The following is a 12,149-nucleotide window of genomic DNA, read 5'->3' as shown; positions in this document are numbered from 1 at the left end:
TGATATTAATTGGAATGCACAACCAAAAAATGAGATATCTTGTTTTGCAACGAAACTCTTCATATATATAGTTATTGACAAAATCATTATTGTATCAGGTCAGCATTAAAAAGTAAATTCTTAGTTTTATGGAAAATCCACCATGTTATTCTGTTATCTTTTCTCCCTTTTTTTCTAAAACGCGATAAACGTCACTCCTCCTCCTCTGCAGAATGCAATAAATCTGCTTAACCAATCACAGCGCACCATTCCATGCATTGTAATCAACAATGGCGGCGCTTTGCATACACACAGAATCCTAGTCTACTTTGTGCTTCGTTTTTAACAAACAAATAAAAACAAAATAATACTTTTGATGGCATTGATAAACCTGTGGTGTTTTTCTGTGGCTGGAAAGAAACGCAAGCCATTAGATCAGAATAATTTACCCGAGAGGCACTCGGACGAAGAAAAAAGGCCGGCTTGATCTCCTGACAACATCAAGCTTCTGTCATGCTAACACATATGCTAAGACCCCGGGGGATCTTATGAAAAACTTTTCATTATTTTACTCAGTCAATGAAAATCGAGCAGAACCAAAACATTTCACAGCTGATCGCTGTCACAAAGTTCAGCAACGATGTCCCAACGATGACAGCAGCAATACGCAATTTCAAACCTATAGTCTTGTAATTTACTGTCACGAATTTCCGTGTTTTTTCGTGATCGTATCACAAATTTTTTGTTTACGTGTCTTTGTCACGTATTGGTTAGTTACTCAACTGTTTTGTCCTATTTTCTTACCATTGTCACTTCAGTTTAGTGTTAGATTTACATAAAATGACCTCCTTACCCAAACCCAACTCTAACCCTAATGCCAGGCGACAATAACTTAAAATTTAGAAAATATAAAAATAAATCAGAAAAAATTGTATAAACCAAAACTTGTGACATCCTAACGCAAACACCAAATCTAACCCTAAATTGAGGCGAAAATGGTTTGAAAATAGGAAAAAGCAGTTGAGTAACCAAGACAATGACACATAAACAGAAATTCGTAATACGATCACAAAAAACACTGAAATTCGTGACAGAAAAAGAATAAAAAAATTATGTGATTATAGGTACGTCATTTCGTGAAACTGGGTAGCAGCGACAGTGTTCTTAATATGACAAAGTAAGTGTTTTGATTAATGCCATTAAAGGTTCAGTGTGTAAATTTTAGCAGCATCTAGTGGTGAGGTGCTGGGCCCGGTTGCATAAAGCACCTTAAGTGTAATTTTCCCTTAAGTTGTTTCCTTTTAACTTAAGGGTGTTGCAGAAAAACCCTTAAGTTTTTTCTGTTGTGTCTCCATGGCAACGATAGTATTTTATAACAACAAACCGGGGTCACTGTCTTGAAACACTTAAAGATTACCCTTACCTAAGAGAACCGTTAAAGGGATTATATGCAAAACTCTTTAATTATTATCGTACAGAAGTTAAGGGGAATTTACCCCTTAAGTGTCACACTTAAGGAAAAAACTTAAGGTGCTTTATGTAACTGGGCCCTGGTGAATTGCAACCAATAGCTCAGTCCACTGCTTACCCCTCGTTTTTTCATCACATAGAGAAGCTACGGCACCGGACAAACATGTCATCGGAGACAACTTAGTAAAAAAAAAAGTTTGTCCATTAAGGGTTTCTGTAAAAACATGGCGGCACAAAATTGCGACTTCCATGTAAGGGAACCCTCGGTATATGTAAATAAAAATGTCACATTCTAATGTAATAAACGCATAACGGTTCATTATGAAAGGTCTTTATACACCCCTGATAATATAGTTTTGTATATTATTTTGCATTTCTGTCAATAGATCCTTCTAAAAATTACACACTGCACCTTTAATGTTTATTTTTTTTAATCAGTCTACCACTAGTCAACTAAATGAATATAACATGGCAAAGATGAATGCACATTTATACATTGATTTAATAGATTTATAGCATTTAAAAAAAAAACCTATTGCATTAATTTATTGCATAATTTTTATAACAAATCTTTGAAAATCAAATTATGGATTTGAATTTTTAATGTTATTATAACCTAAAGATGCTATGTGAACACACACATTTTTACCCAAATTAGTCAAAATAAATGTATTGCGTTTTGGAACCAAACTCTTCACATAGACGTTGAATTGGTAGGGTTTTTTGAGTGGTTGCTTGTTAGCCCGAATGGATAAAGCTCCACCCCCAAGTCTCTATGATATTCTGGTCCCTCATACTCATACGTTGTTTTATCATCCCTCAGGTGTGAAAATCTGATTGAACCTCAACAAGCTTTTGGCTTTGAGGTATAATTCATGTCCATAGCACAAATGATGCAGGAGGAGTTACGTGCCGAAGTTTAATACTCAGGGTTAAGGGCTCAAATTCCCAACTTTATGTTGTACCTGAATTAAAGGTTGAAATCTTGGCTGTGCTGTTTAAGGCGTATGGACGATTGTGTTATACAGTGCAGTTGTGTTATACTGAATTATTCTATTTGGCTTTGTGGACTCTAAAGCTCATCACACACACACACACGTGCGCGCACACACACTGTAGCCATCCTTGACCTTAACCAGGCCTGCGGGTTAGTACTGAACATTACAACAACGTTTTATGAATTATTCATCAGTTCACTCTGTCCTAACTCTCTCTCTCTCTTTCTTTCTTTCTTTTTCTTTCTTTCTCTATGTATCCCACACACTCTCTCACTCATACACTCGCTTTGGGCTAGTGGACTTTCAGTGTGTTTTGAGTGCCTCTCTGATATTCGCTGATATTCACACACGCAGCAGGTAGTTTGTCATTTTCTGTATGGCTATATTCCCTTGAGACCCTGATTAGTGCTCTTAATAGTTGCTTTTATGACACATATTACAAATAAAGGTTTATTCAATCTCTGCCACACTATGCATACACTGTAAAAACAGATTTGCAGCCTTAAAGTCACCATGAAATTAAAATGAAAAATTGTAATTTGTTTTGGAATATATTGTGGTGTTTTTTTTTTACAAATTACTTATCGGTGAGCTTCATTATTTTTTTAAAATTCATATGCCCGCGTATACTTTAAATAAAAAATGCAAATTTCCTACCCTCCTTGAAACGATCTCTGTTTACTTCCGTTCATATGGTATAGGAGGTGGGCGGGGTCCGGGAAAAGGAGGTGGGCGGGGTCCGGGAAAAGGAGGTGGGCGGGGTCCGGGAAAAGTTTGCAGTGATTAGCAAATAGCAACATGACCCAACTCGGTTCTCGATGGACAAATTCAAATCCAGCTCTGCCTTATTTTGTTTCAAAAGCCGGTTTCACTCGGATATACGTCAACTAGGGGTGCACCGAAATTTAGGTTGCCGAAAAAGTAAACCGAAAATGAATGTCAACAGCGCCCCTCCCATCCGTGCGCTAGCGCTTGGGTTTCACTCACGGTGATCAGTCGTCACCCACCCCTCCCATTCGTGCTCAAGCAGGTTTCACTCACGGTCGAGCTGTTTGCACGCGTCTGCAAAGATTAAGCAAGTCTTGATGTGTAAACTTTAGAGAGAGTCGCGCTAAAGTGTCTCATACTGCAATCCATTAACATACATTTGGCGAATAAAGCAACGAAACACAACGTAACGTTTTTATGTGGAGCGACTGTTGTGCTGTTTGGGATTCACCCTCGATCTCTGTGTGTGCGTGCGTTTAAGTGCCCTCAGTAGTGCACATACGAGAGAAACGCTTTTAAAAAAAAACAAGCAAACATAAAATCTCTCTGTTATTGACAGGGCACATATAAACAAATTATCTCCACAGTATTCTTTTTCTAATAAAAACATTTGTTTATGTCTTAAGTGTATGTACAGATTACAGTCAGATTAACCTACTTAAGTCTGTGTCATTAATGTTTATTAAAACAACTCATGACAAAGAGACAAATAGCTCTAAAAATAATAATATATTTAATTTATTGTGTTATGATTCATTTAATTTGATTTCTGTACCTAATGCTAATTTCAGATCTTATTAATGTACAACTTTGTTCTTTTTTGTAAATGTTTGCAATTTCTTTATTGTTTATTAGATTTTTCCCACCTGCTTTTTGCTGTTTCGAAAAATACTCTGATCTGTGCCTCAAAAACTGTAATGTGATCCGAACTGAGTTTTTTTATCCGTCACACACTCCTAGTAAAGTTAGTACACAGTGATAGCCATAAATGCAATTGTACTAATAATTGGCATAATAATATCTTTGGGTGTTTCGGTTTTTCGGCCTTGGTTTCCTTTTTCGGTTTTCGGTTTCGGACAAGAATTTTCATTTCGGTGCATCCGTAACGTCAACACGGGGAAAATAAGACAATCGCTACTTCTGTTTCATGCAGATGGATCTCACGGAAAGTCGTGTTATAGTAATGCAAAATTTTATTAATTTATTTGTGTCAATGGCACAAAATTCAGCTTTTTTATGTGCCTTGAACATAAATGTCTTTTTTGTGACATTCAAATTTCTATAAATAGTTTTTTGTGTGCGTTGCACGACTTCCTTTTTATGTCATTTTTATGTATTGTTTTCTCATTGTTTTTTCCTATTTTCTTACTGGGGTTAGAATCACTGTCTGTGACATTTTTAGACATCCTAACCCCAACTCTAACCCGAACTCCAGGCGAGAATAGTTTTAAAAATAGGGGGGAAAAGGAAAAAACAATACATAAAATGACACGAAAAAGAAAGTTGTGCCACGGACACGAGAAACTATTTATAGAAATATGTGCGAGTGTGACAAAAAAGACATTCGTGCTCAAGGCACGTAAAAAAGCTAAATTTTGTGCCATGGACACGAATAAATTGATCAAATTTTCCGTGAATATAACATGACTTTCCGTGAGATCATGTTGGTTTCATGTTAACTTTAAATGTTTAGGTATAATTGAATAGTCATTTAAATTTACTGTTACATTTTGACTTGTTATGAGTAACTGTAACTTGAGGTAATGTAAAACATACATTGCCATGACTTATTGATCACATTATCTTTTAAAATGTATAGGCCTAGGTTTGAATTTGCATACCAATTTTACTTTTGCTGTGGTATAGTACACTGGAAAAATTTTATAGGGCGGTTTTCCAGACAGTCCCAGATAAAAATGCATGTTTGATGTGCCTTAAAGGCACAGTGTGTAAATTTTAGTGGCATCTAGTGGTGAGGTTACGAATTGCAACCAATGGCTCAGTTAACTGCTCACCCATCGCTTTTAAAATGCATAGAGAAGCTACGGTAGCCACCACCAGACAAACATATGTCATCTTCGGAGACAGCTTCGTAAAAAAAGTTTGTCCGTTAAGGGGTTCTGTAGAAACATGGCGGCACAAAATGGCGGCTTTCATGTAAGGCAGTGGTTCTCAAACTTTTTTAGCGTGCGGCCCCCCTTCTGTACAGCGCATTCCTTCGTGGCCCCCCAAAGAAAATGTATGACAAAAAACTGTTCTAAAACTAAACTTTTAATTAAACAAAACATATTAAACTAGAAAATGCATTTCCGGAGGAACTGCAAAAGTGTGCTTGCTCTGGTGCCGCAGATTTAGTTTGTGCATCCTCATATTGGAGTCCCAAGTTCATGTACGAAGTTTGGTTTCAATACGTGAAAGCGTTCTTGAGATATAAACTACTTCCTGTTTGGCGGCGTAAAATTTTAGAAAAAATGTTTTTTCTTTTGATGTTGTTCATCCTCACATTGGAGACCCAAATTAATCTACAAAGTTTGGTTTCAATACTTGAAAGCATTCCTGAGATATAAACTACTTCCTGTTTGGCGGCGTAAAATTTTAGAAAAAAAAATTTCTTTTGATGTTGTGCATCCTCACATTGGAGACCCAAATTCATTTACAAAGTTTGGTTTTAATATATGAAAGCGTTCCTGAGATATAAACTACTTCCTGTTTGGCGGCGTAAAATTTTTAGAAAACAAAATGTTCTTTTGATGTTGTGCATCCTCACATTGGAGACCCAAATTCATGTACAAAGTTTGGTTTCAATACTTGAAAGCATTCCTGAGATATAAACTACTTCCTGTTTGGCGGCGTAAAATTTTAGAAAAAAAAATTTCTTTTGATGTTGTGCATCCTCACATTGGAGACCCAAATTCATTTACAAAGTTTGGTTTCAATATGTGAAAGCGTTCCTGAGATATAAACTACTTCCTGTTTGGCGGCGTAAAATTTTAGAAAAAAATATGTTCTTTTGATGTTGTGCATCCTCACATTGGAGACCCAAATTCATGTACAAAGTTTGGTTTCAATACATGAAAGCGTTCCTGAGATATAAACTACTTCCTGTTTGGCGGCGTAAAATTTTAGAAAAAAAAATGTTCTTTTGATGTTGTGCATCCTCACATTGGAAACCCAAATTCATGTAGCGATCGGAGCATCCCTAGTTTCAATACATGAAAGCATCAATATCAGAGAAAGCTCTTATATACACTGACATGTAACATGTTTACTTAAAACATAAGCATTGGACTCTGACATAACATTAGTTTGTGTCCATTGAAACCCGTCATTACTCCCGCTTATGATTAAATGACAGGAGAGGGACTCGTCCACAGACCATCTCCTCAGTAATCTGAAGAGAAGCGGTCAAAAATGGACAAAAAGAGACGGATTTAAATACCAGGTGTAAACGTGATGTGTCTCTCTCGTCCACTTGTGATCCGATCGATGAAAACGCATCTTAATACCAAGTGTAACAGCCCCTGGGATATTTTTCCTCGCGTTGATGAAAAAGGAGTGTCTAAGCTACGTTTATGGTTGCTTGTTGTATGTGATTTTAAGCGGACATATCATGAAAATCAGACTTTTTACATGTTTAACATAAATCTGTGTGCTTTGACGGATCACAGGCAAAGGACATTGCAAATTGTTCATTTTTTTCATTGCTTTTGCTTTGTAGCTACTGGAAGCCATGTTAACCTTGGCATGACACGGCCGGGCCACCGTACGAGTTAAAACGTGTTACGAATGGGGGGGGGGGGGGCTAGAAAGAATTATTCAGTTGGTTGTCATATAGAATTTACCGCTAGATGGGAGTAGATCCTACACAGGGGAACTTTAAGATAATCTTAAAAACATGAGACTTAAAGGTGCAGTGTGTAAATTTTAGCGGCATCTAATCGTGAGGTTCCAAATTGCAACCAAAAGCTCAGTTCACAGCTCACCCCCTTGCTTTTGAAATGCATAGAGAAGCTACAGTAGCAACCACCAGACAAACATGTCATGATTGGAGACAACGTAATAAAAAAGTTTGTCCATTAAGAGCTTCTGTAGAAACATGATGGCACAAAATGGCGACTTCCGTGTAAGGGGACCCTCTGTGTATGTTGATAAAAAACGTCTCATTCTAAAGTAATAAAAACATAACGGTTAATTACGGATAATATAGTTTTGTATATTATTTTGCATTTCTGTCAAGAGATCCTTCTAAAAATTACACACCGCACCTTTAATGTAGGCCAGAGTTCACGTCACCAAAAGCAGCAGATATAAGCTGCATTTTATTGATCATAAGCTCATTTTTAAAATAAGCGATAGGAAAGAGCGTCAGCAGCACTGATAGCCTAATATCGTTTCATTTCTTTACTATTTATGAATATGATTGTGTGTTGAGCGTCTACGACAGGGCTATTCAATTAGTTTGTCATGAGGGCCAGAGATATATCAGTGATGATGACGACATATACATTTAAACATTCTCATGTTGTATTTTGAAACTGCATAACAACAAAATCAGTGCATTGTACAATATACTTTTCTACAAACATGTATTTTCAAACTGCATACAACAAAACTTGTGCATTGTAATATGACCAAGTAGGCTTTATCTACATCCAGACATGTTCGTATTTTGTATTTTAAAACTGCATAACAACATAAGTGCATTGTAAGATACCCGAGTAAGCTTTATTCTACATTTAAAGGGGTAAATAAGAGCCATATCACACTCATTGAGAATTTAACTTATTTACTCACTTAAGTACACATAACCAAAAGTTTATAATATGGAACATAACATTGTTTTATGCAGTTTTTTGTCAATGCTAATTATTTCACGACCTCTATTTAAACTACAACCGCCATCTTAATAACTGGGAAACATTAGGCTGGCTTCTAATAAGATAAATTATACTTTTAGAGGGCAGTAAAATCACGTGTATGTTTGTCAGCGCAATATGCATGCAGTGGTGCAGGTGCTGGGCTGTGAGCGATAGGCGATTAACTTACATGTTTAAATTGCATTCTTGTGTGAGAACGATGACTCGCATAATATCTGAGCCTTTGTCTGCTTTGAACTTCGGAGAAACGGCAGGATCTTTTATCTAGTTCACAAAAATCGTTTCCTTTATTAAGACATCTAATGTCATTGTGATCATTGAGCCGAAATATAAGACAACAACTGTCGGAAGAGGAGTTGTTGTAAGCTGGAAATACAATAAAGAAAGTTAAAACAGCCATAGAGTCCGTGTTCTCCTAACTCGCCACTGTCAGTCTTCACATCTTGACGCGGGCAGACCAAAGCGCGAATACACGTGAAGGGGTGACTCGCGCTCTGCATCTCATGCAACAACATATGCACGCGAATCAAGATTGCGACCCTGTCCTCTTGCTTTCCATGTAAAATCAATGCTTCGCTGAGTGATTGACAGCATAATGATTGACAGCATAATGCAATCGATCGTGTTCCCGTTAGTTAAGCATACGATTTACATATATAGCTTTCTTATCTGAAGATTATGTAAATATACGCAGTCTTCTAGCTGTGGAAAGCTGTGTTTTAATGTGTCATAAATTTCTCAAAGTCATGACTGTTTAAATACACTTGGCATAACATGCATGATTTAAGGTAAAGTGACACTTTTTCGCGTCAATTCACAATCATTTAAAGAGTAACTAAACCCTAAACCAGGGGTCGGCAAGTAACTTTGGCCGCGGGCCAATATTTTTTTTAGCCAGTAGATGGCGGGCCAACTGTTGTTGGCACACTTACGTCTTATTTTGAATTAGCCTAGTATAGGCTATCTGATCTTTTGTCAAGAAACATTGTCTTTATTTCCTATTTAAAAGACGAAAGACGGCATTAAAAATTGCTAAAAACATGGTAATGGGTCTGTGTATCATTCGTTCAATCGTTTTTTTTTTTCAAATTAAAAACAAAAATGAAAAAATTAACCACCACGGGTTTTCTGATTGTGTGCTCAGATAAAAAAATTAATTACTGGATTAGACATTTTTTTATTTAACTCCTTTATAGGCATTATATATCAATGAAATCATTTTAAACAGATCAAGTACTATAGTGGTAATATTACAGGCATTTATGCTCTCATGAAATACTCTTACAGTCCGACTTTTGAACTATTCCTTTTTTTATTAATATTTATCCGGGACACACACATACACACCTAAGGTTTAAGGAGGTCTCCGCTGGACTGTTTTTTTGTCCAGCTCCGACAAGGTTCTATTCATACATTCATACACTTTGTGTTCACCCGCTTTATTTCCCGACCTGACGGGTCCGCAAAACTTAACGTCACGTTTCGTTTCCAGAATCTCACATTCAAATGTCTCTAACGAAAAGAGACAGATAATTTAAAATGTTATACAAAAATTGTGTTCGTGCCAATAAAAATATTATTTTAACATTGTATTCATTGTATTTATTATGAAATATAAATAATAAATTAAATAGGACAAAGCCTCTCACTCAAATTTCTCACCATCATAAACCGAGTTGGTTGCGGAGTTGCTGTTCAAATTGCTGAACATCCTCCTTTGCCAAATTTATAACGTTTTAAACGGAGGTAAAGATCAAAGAACTATGCGTTGGGAAAATTAATAATGGCTTTATTTTAATAGACATGTAAAACCATATTTTGGCGGATTACTTTCATTTTTTTAACGAATTTACCTGCCCATTTAGTCTTAATAATTAACGGTAAACGAACTTGACTTGCTGTTTTCGAAGGCAGGTCGAACCTAAGGTCGGGCTCGAGCCCCAAGTTCAAGTAGCAGAAAACAACAGTATTCCTTTCAAATCTACTTTAAAAGTGTATTAGTTAAAATATTATTGCAGTAAAAGAGTTTATTTTTATCATATTTTGTAGTGGTTTCTAAAAGCTTACTTTTTAAAAGATTACTTTTCAGTAATTTGCAATGTCACGGAGTTTAACGTCTTCACGCGTGATGAATAGACATGATTTACGAGGTAAATTTGCAAATGATTCATGAAGTCATACCTCTGCAATTATTTGATCGATTGTGTTTTAGAAGTATGCTCAAACTCTAATGACAGTTATGATCGCGGATGCGCTGATAGAGAAAGAGAACGAGAAAAAGCGGCCCGTTAAGATAGCTATTATACGCATTTTTTTCAGGACATTCTTGCTATTTGTCAGTGTGTTATACGCGAATAAATAATAATGAAAAAAGTTCAAAAGTCGGACTGTAAGCGAATGAGACTTACAGGAAAGCATGGTTGCTATTCAAACCCTTATTAAACCCTTATTAAAATGTAATCTGTTAGTACCTGATCTGTTTAAATTTATTTCATTGGTATATGTCTGCTAAGGTGTTCAATTAAAATTTGTCCGAACCCGTTTTCATTCATTTTTTTATTTTTGATCTGAGCGCACATTCAGAAAACGAGTCGTTTGATTTTAGTTCAGGAAATAAATAATAGAAAAACAAGTCGTTTTTCTTTATTTTCTTTTTGGTTTTGATTTGAAAAAACGAATGAAGGAATGATACACGGGGCCATTTTTGTAAACTGTTATTGTAAAATAAAAAAGTATGATAAAAAAACAAATTAAAAAACGGACTTCAAATTAATCCGGCGGGCCAGAAAATATTGCTGGCGGGCCACTTTTGGCCCGCGGGCCGCCTGTTGCCGACCCCTGCCCTAAACCAACTTTTTTTAGTTAATGATCTGTAAGAATGATGCTTTATTAGTGCCGTTCATTGATTTTAGTAACTTTTTTGACATTTGGATATAAAGTGTTTCGATACTACAATATATGGTGTAAAAACGTCTGAGTGCTGCCCTCTTCAGGTTAAACGGTGGCTACTGCAGTTGAATTTTCCTATTGGATGTTGGGTCCAAAAAATGACTTGTGACGTAAGCAGTTTCAAGCTCACCACGCCCTTGTTACGATCTTACCACACACTTGGTGCGAGCTTAGTTCGTTCCCTCTGTCTCCGTTGGGATCTGCCCACTTTTCTTGCATTTTTCAAATATTGCCAGTGGGCGGAGTCAGGCTCTGACCAGGGGTTTAGTTACGCTTTAAACCATGCAGCTGTTATAGAGCCGATGCCAAACGATCACTGCTACGCGAGGACGCGAAACTGACGTCTTTACAAACTAATACGTTTACAATGTATTACATTGATGAAAAACAGAATTAAACTTGTCATGTTATATATTACTGAAATAAAAGAACGGGTTTTACGTCTGAATCCCCGAAACATTCCTACCTGTACTGCACGTTCTCCAGAGAGCTCGCGTTGATTCACGCCTTCAGAATATAACATCCATTTGCAGTTTTGTACACAAACGTATATGAGAAATATTAATATTCCATCGGATTTAGTATCAAATAATCCTCAGTATATATAGTTTTCAATAGGCACACACTTAGGCTGCGTCCGAAAACTCTAAATTGCTGCCTTCTGAGGCAGCTTTCCAAGGCAGGAAGGCATCAAGGCATGTCCGAATTCAATGTTTGCTTTACTTCCTGTCTCCTGAGATACCTATGCGTGGACGTACATTAAGAATGTGATTGGTCGAGTCCGGTCGAGTTCGAAAAAATAAAATGGCGGCCAAGGACGCGACTGGACCACAAATTTAGTGTAAATAAAGGTATATTTGTACTTTTTACACCTTTTAATTGCATTTCTAGCGAGAAATTAGTATTGTAGTTTTCAAATATGTGATTAGTTATCACAAAGGCGCCCTCTGTTTAAATTTCAAACACGCTGCCTTAGAAGTGTGTCCGAAAGTCTTTCTCTGAGCTACCTTCATGCCTCCGAAGTCATTTCCTCATGAGGCAGCGAGGCAACGAGTCACTGCCTTGAGTTTTCGGACGCAGCATTAGTTTCGGTCTAGTCACGTGTGAA

The sequence above is a fragment of the Misgurnus anguillicaudatus genome, chromosome 18, assembly GCF_027580225.2.
Source record: "Misgurnus anguillicaudatus chromosome 18, ASM2758022v2, whole genome shotgun sequence".
Taxonomy (NCBI): domain Eukaryota; kingdom Metazoa; phylum Chordata; class Actinopteri; order Cypriniformes; family Cobitidae; genus Misgurnus; species Misgurnus anguillicaudatus.
The sequence above is the reverse complement of the archived record's forward strand: the minus strand, read 5'-3'. Positions refer to the sequence as shown.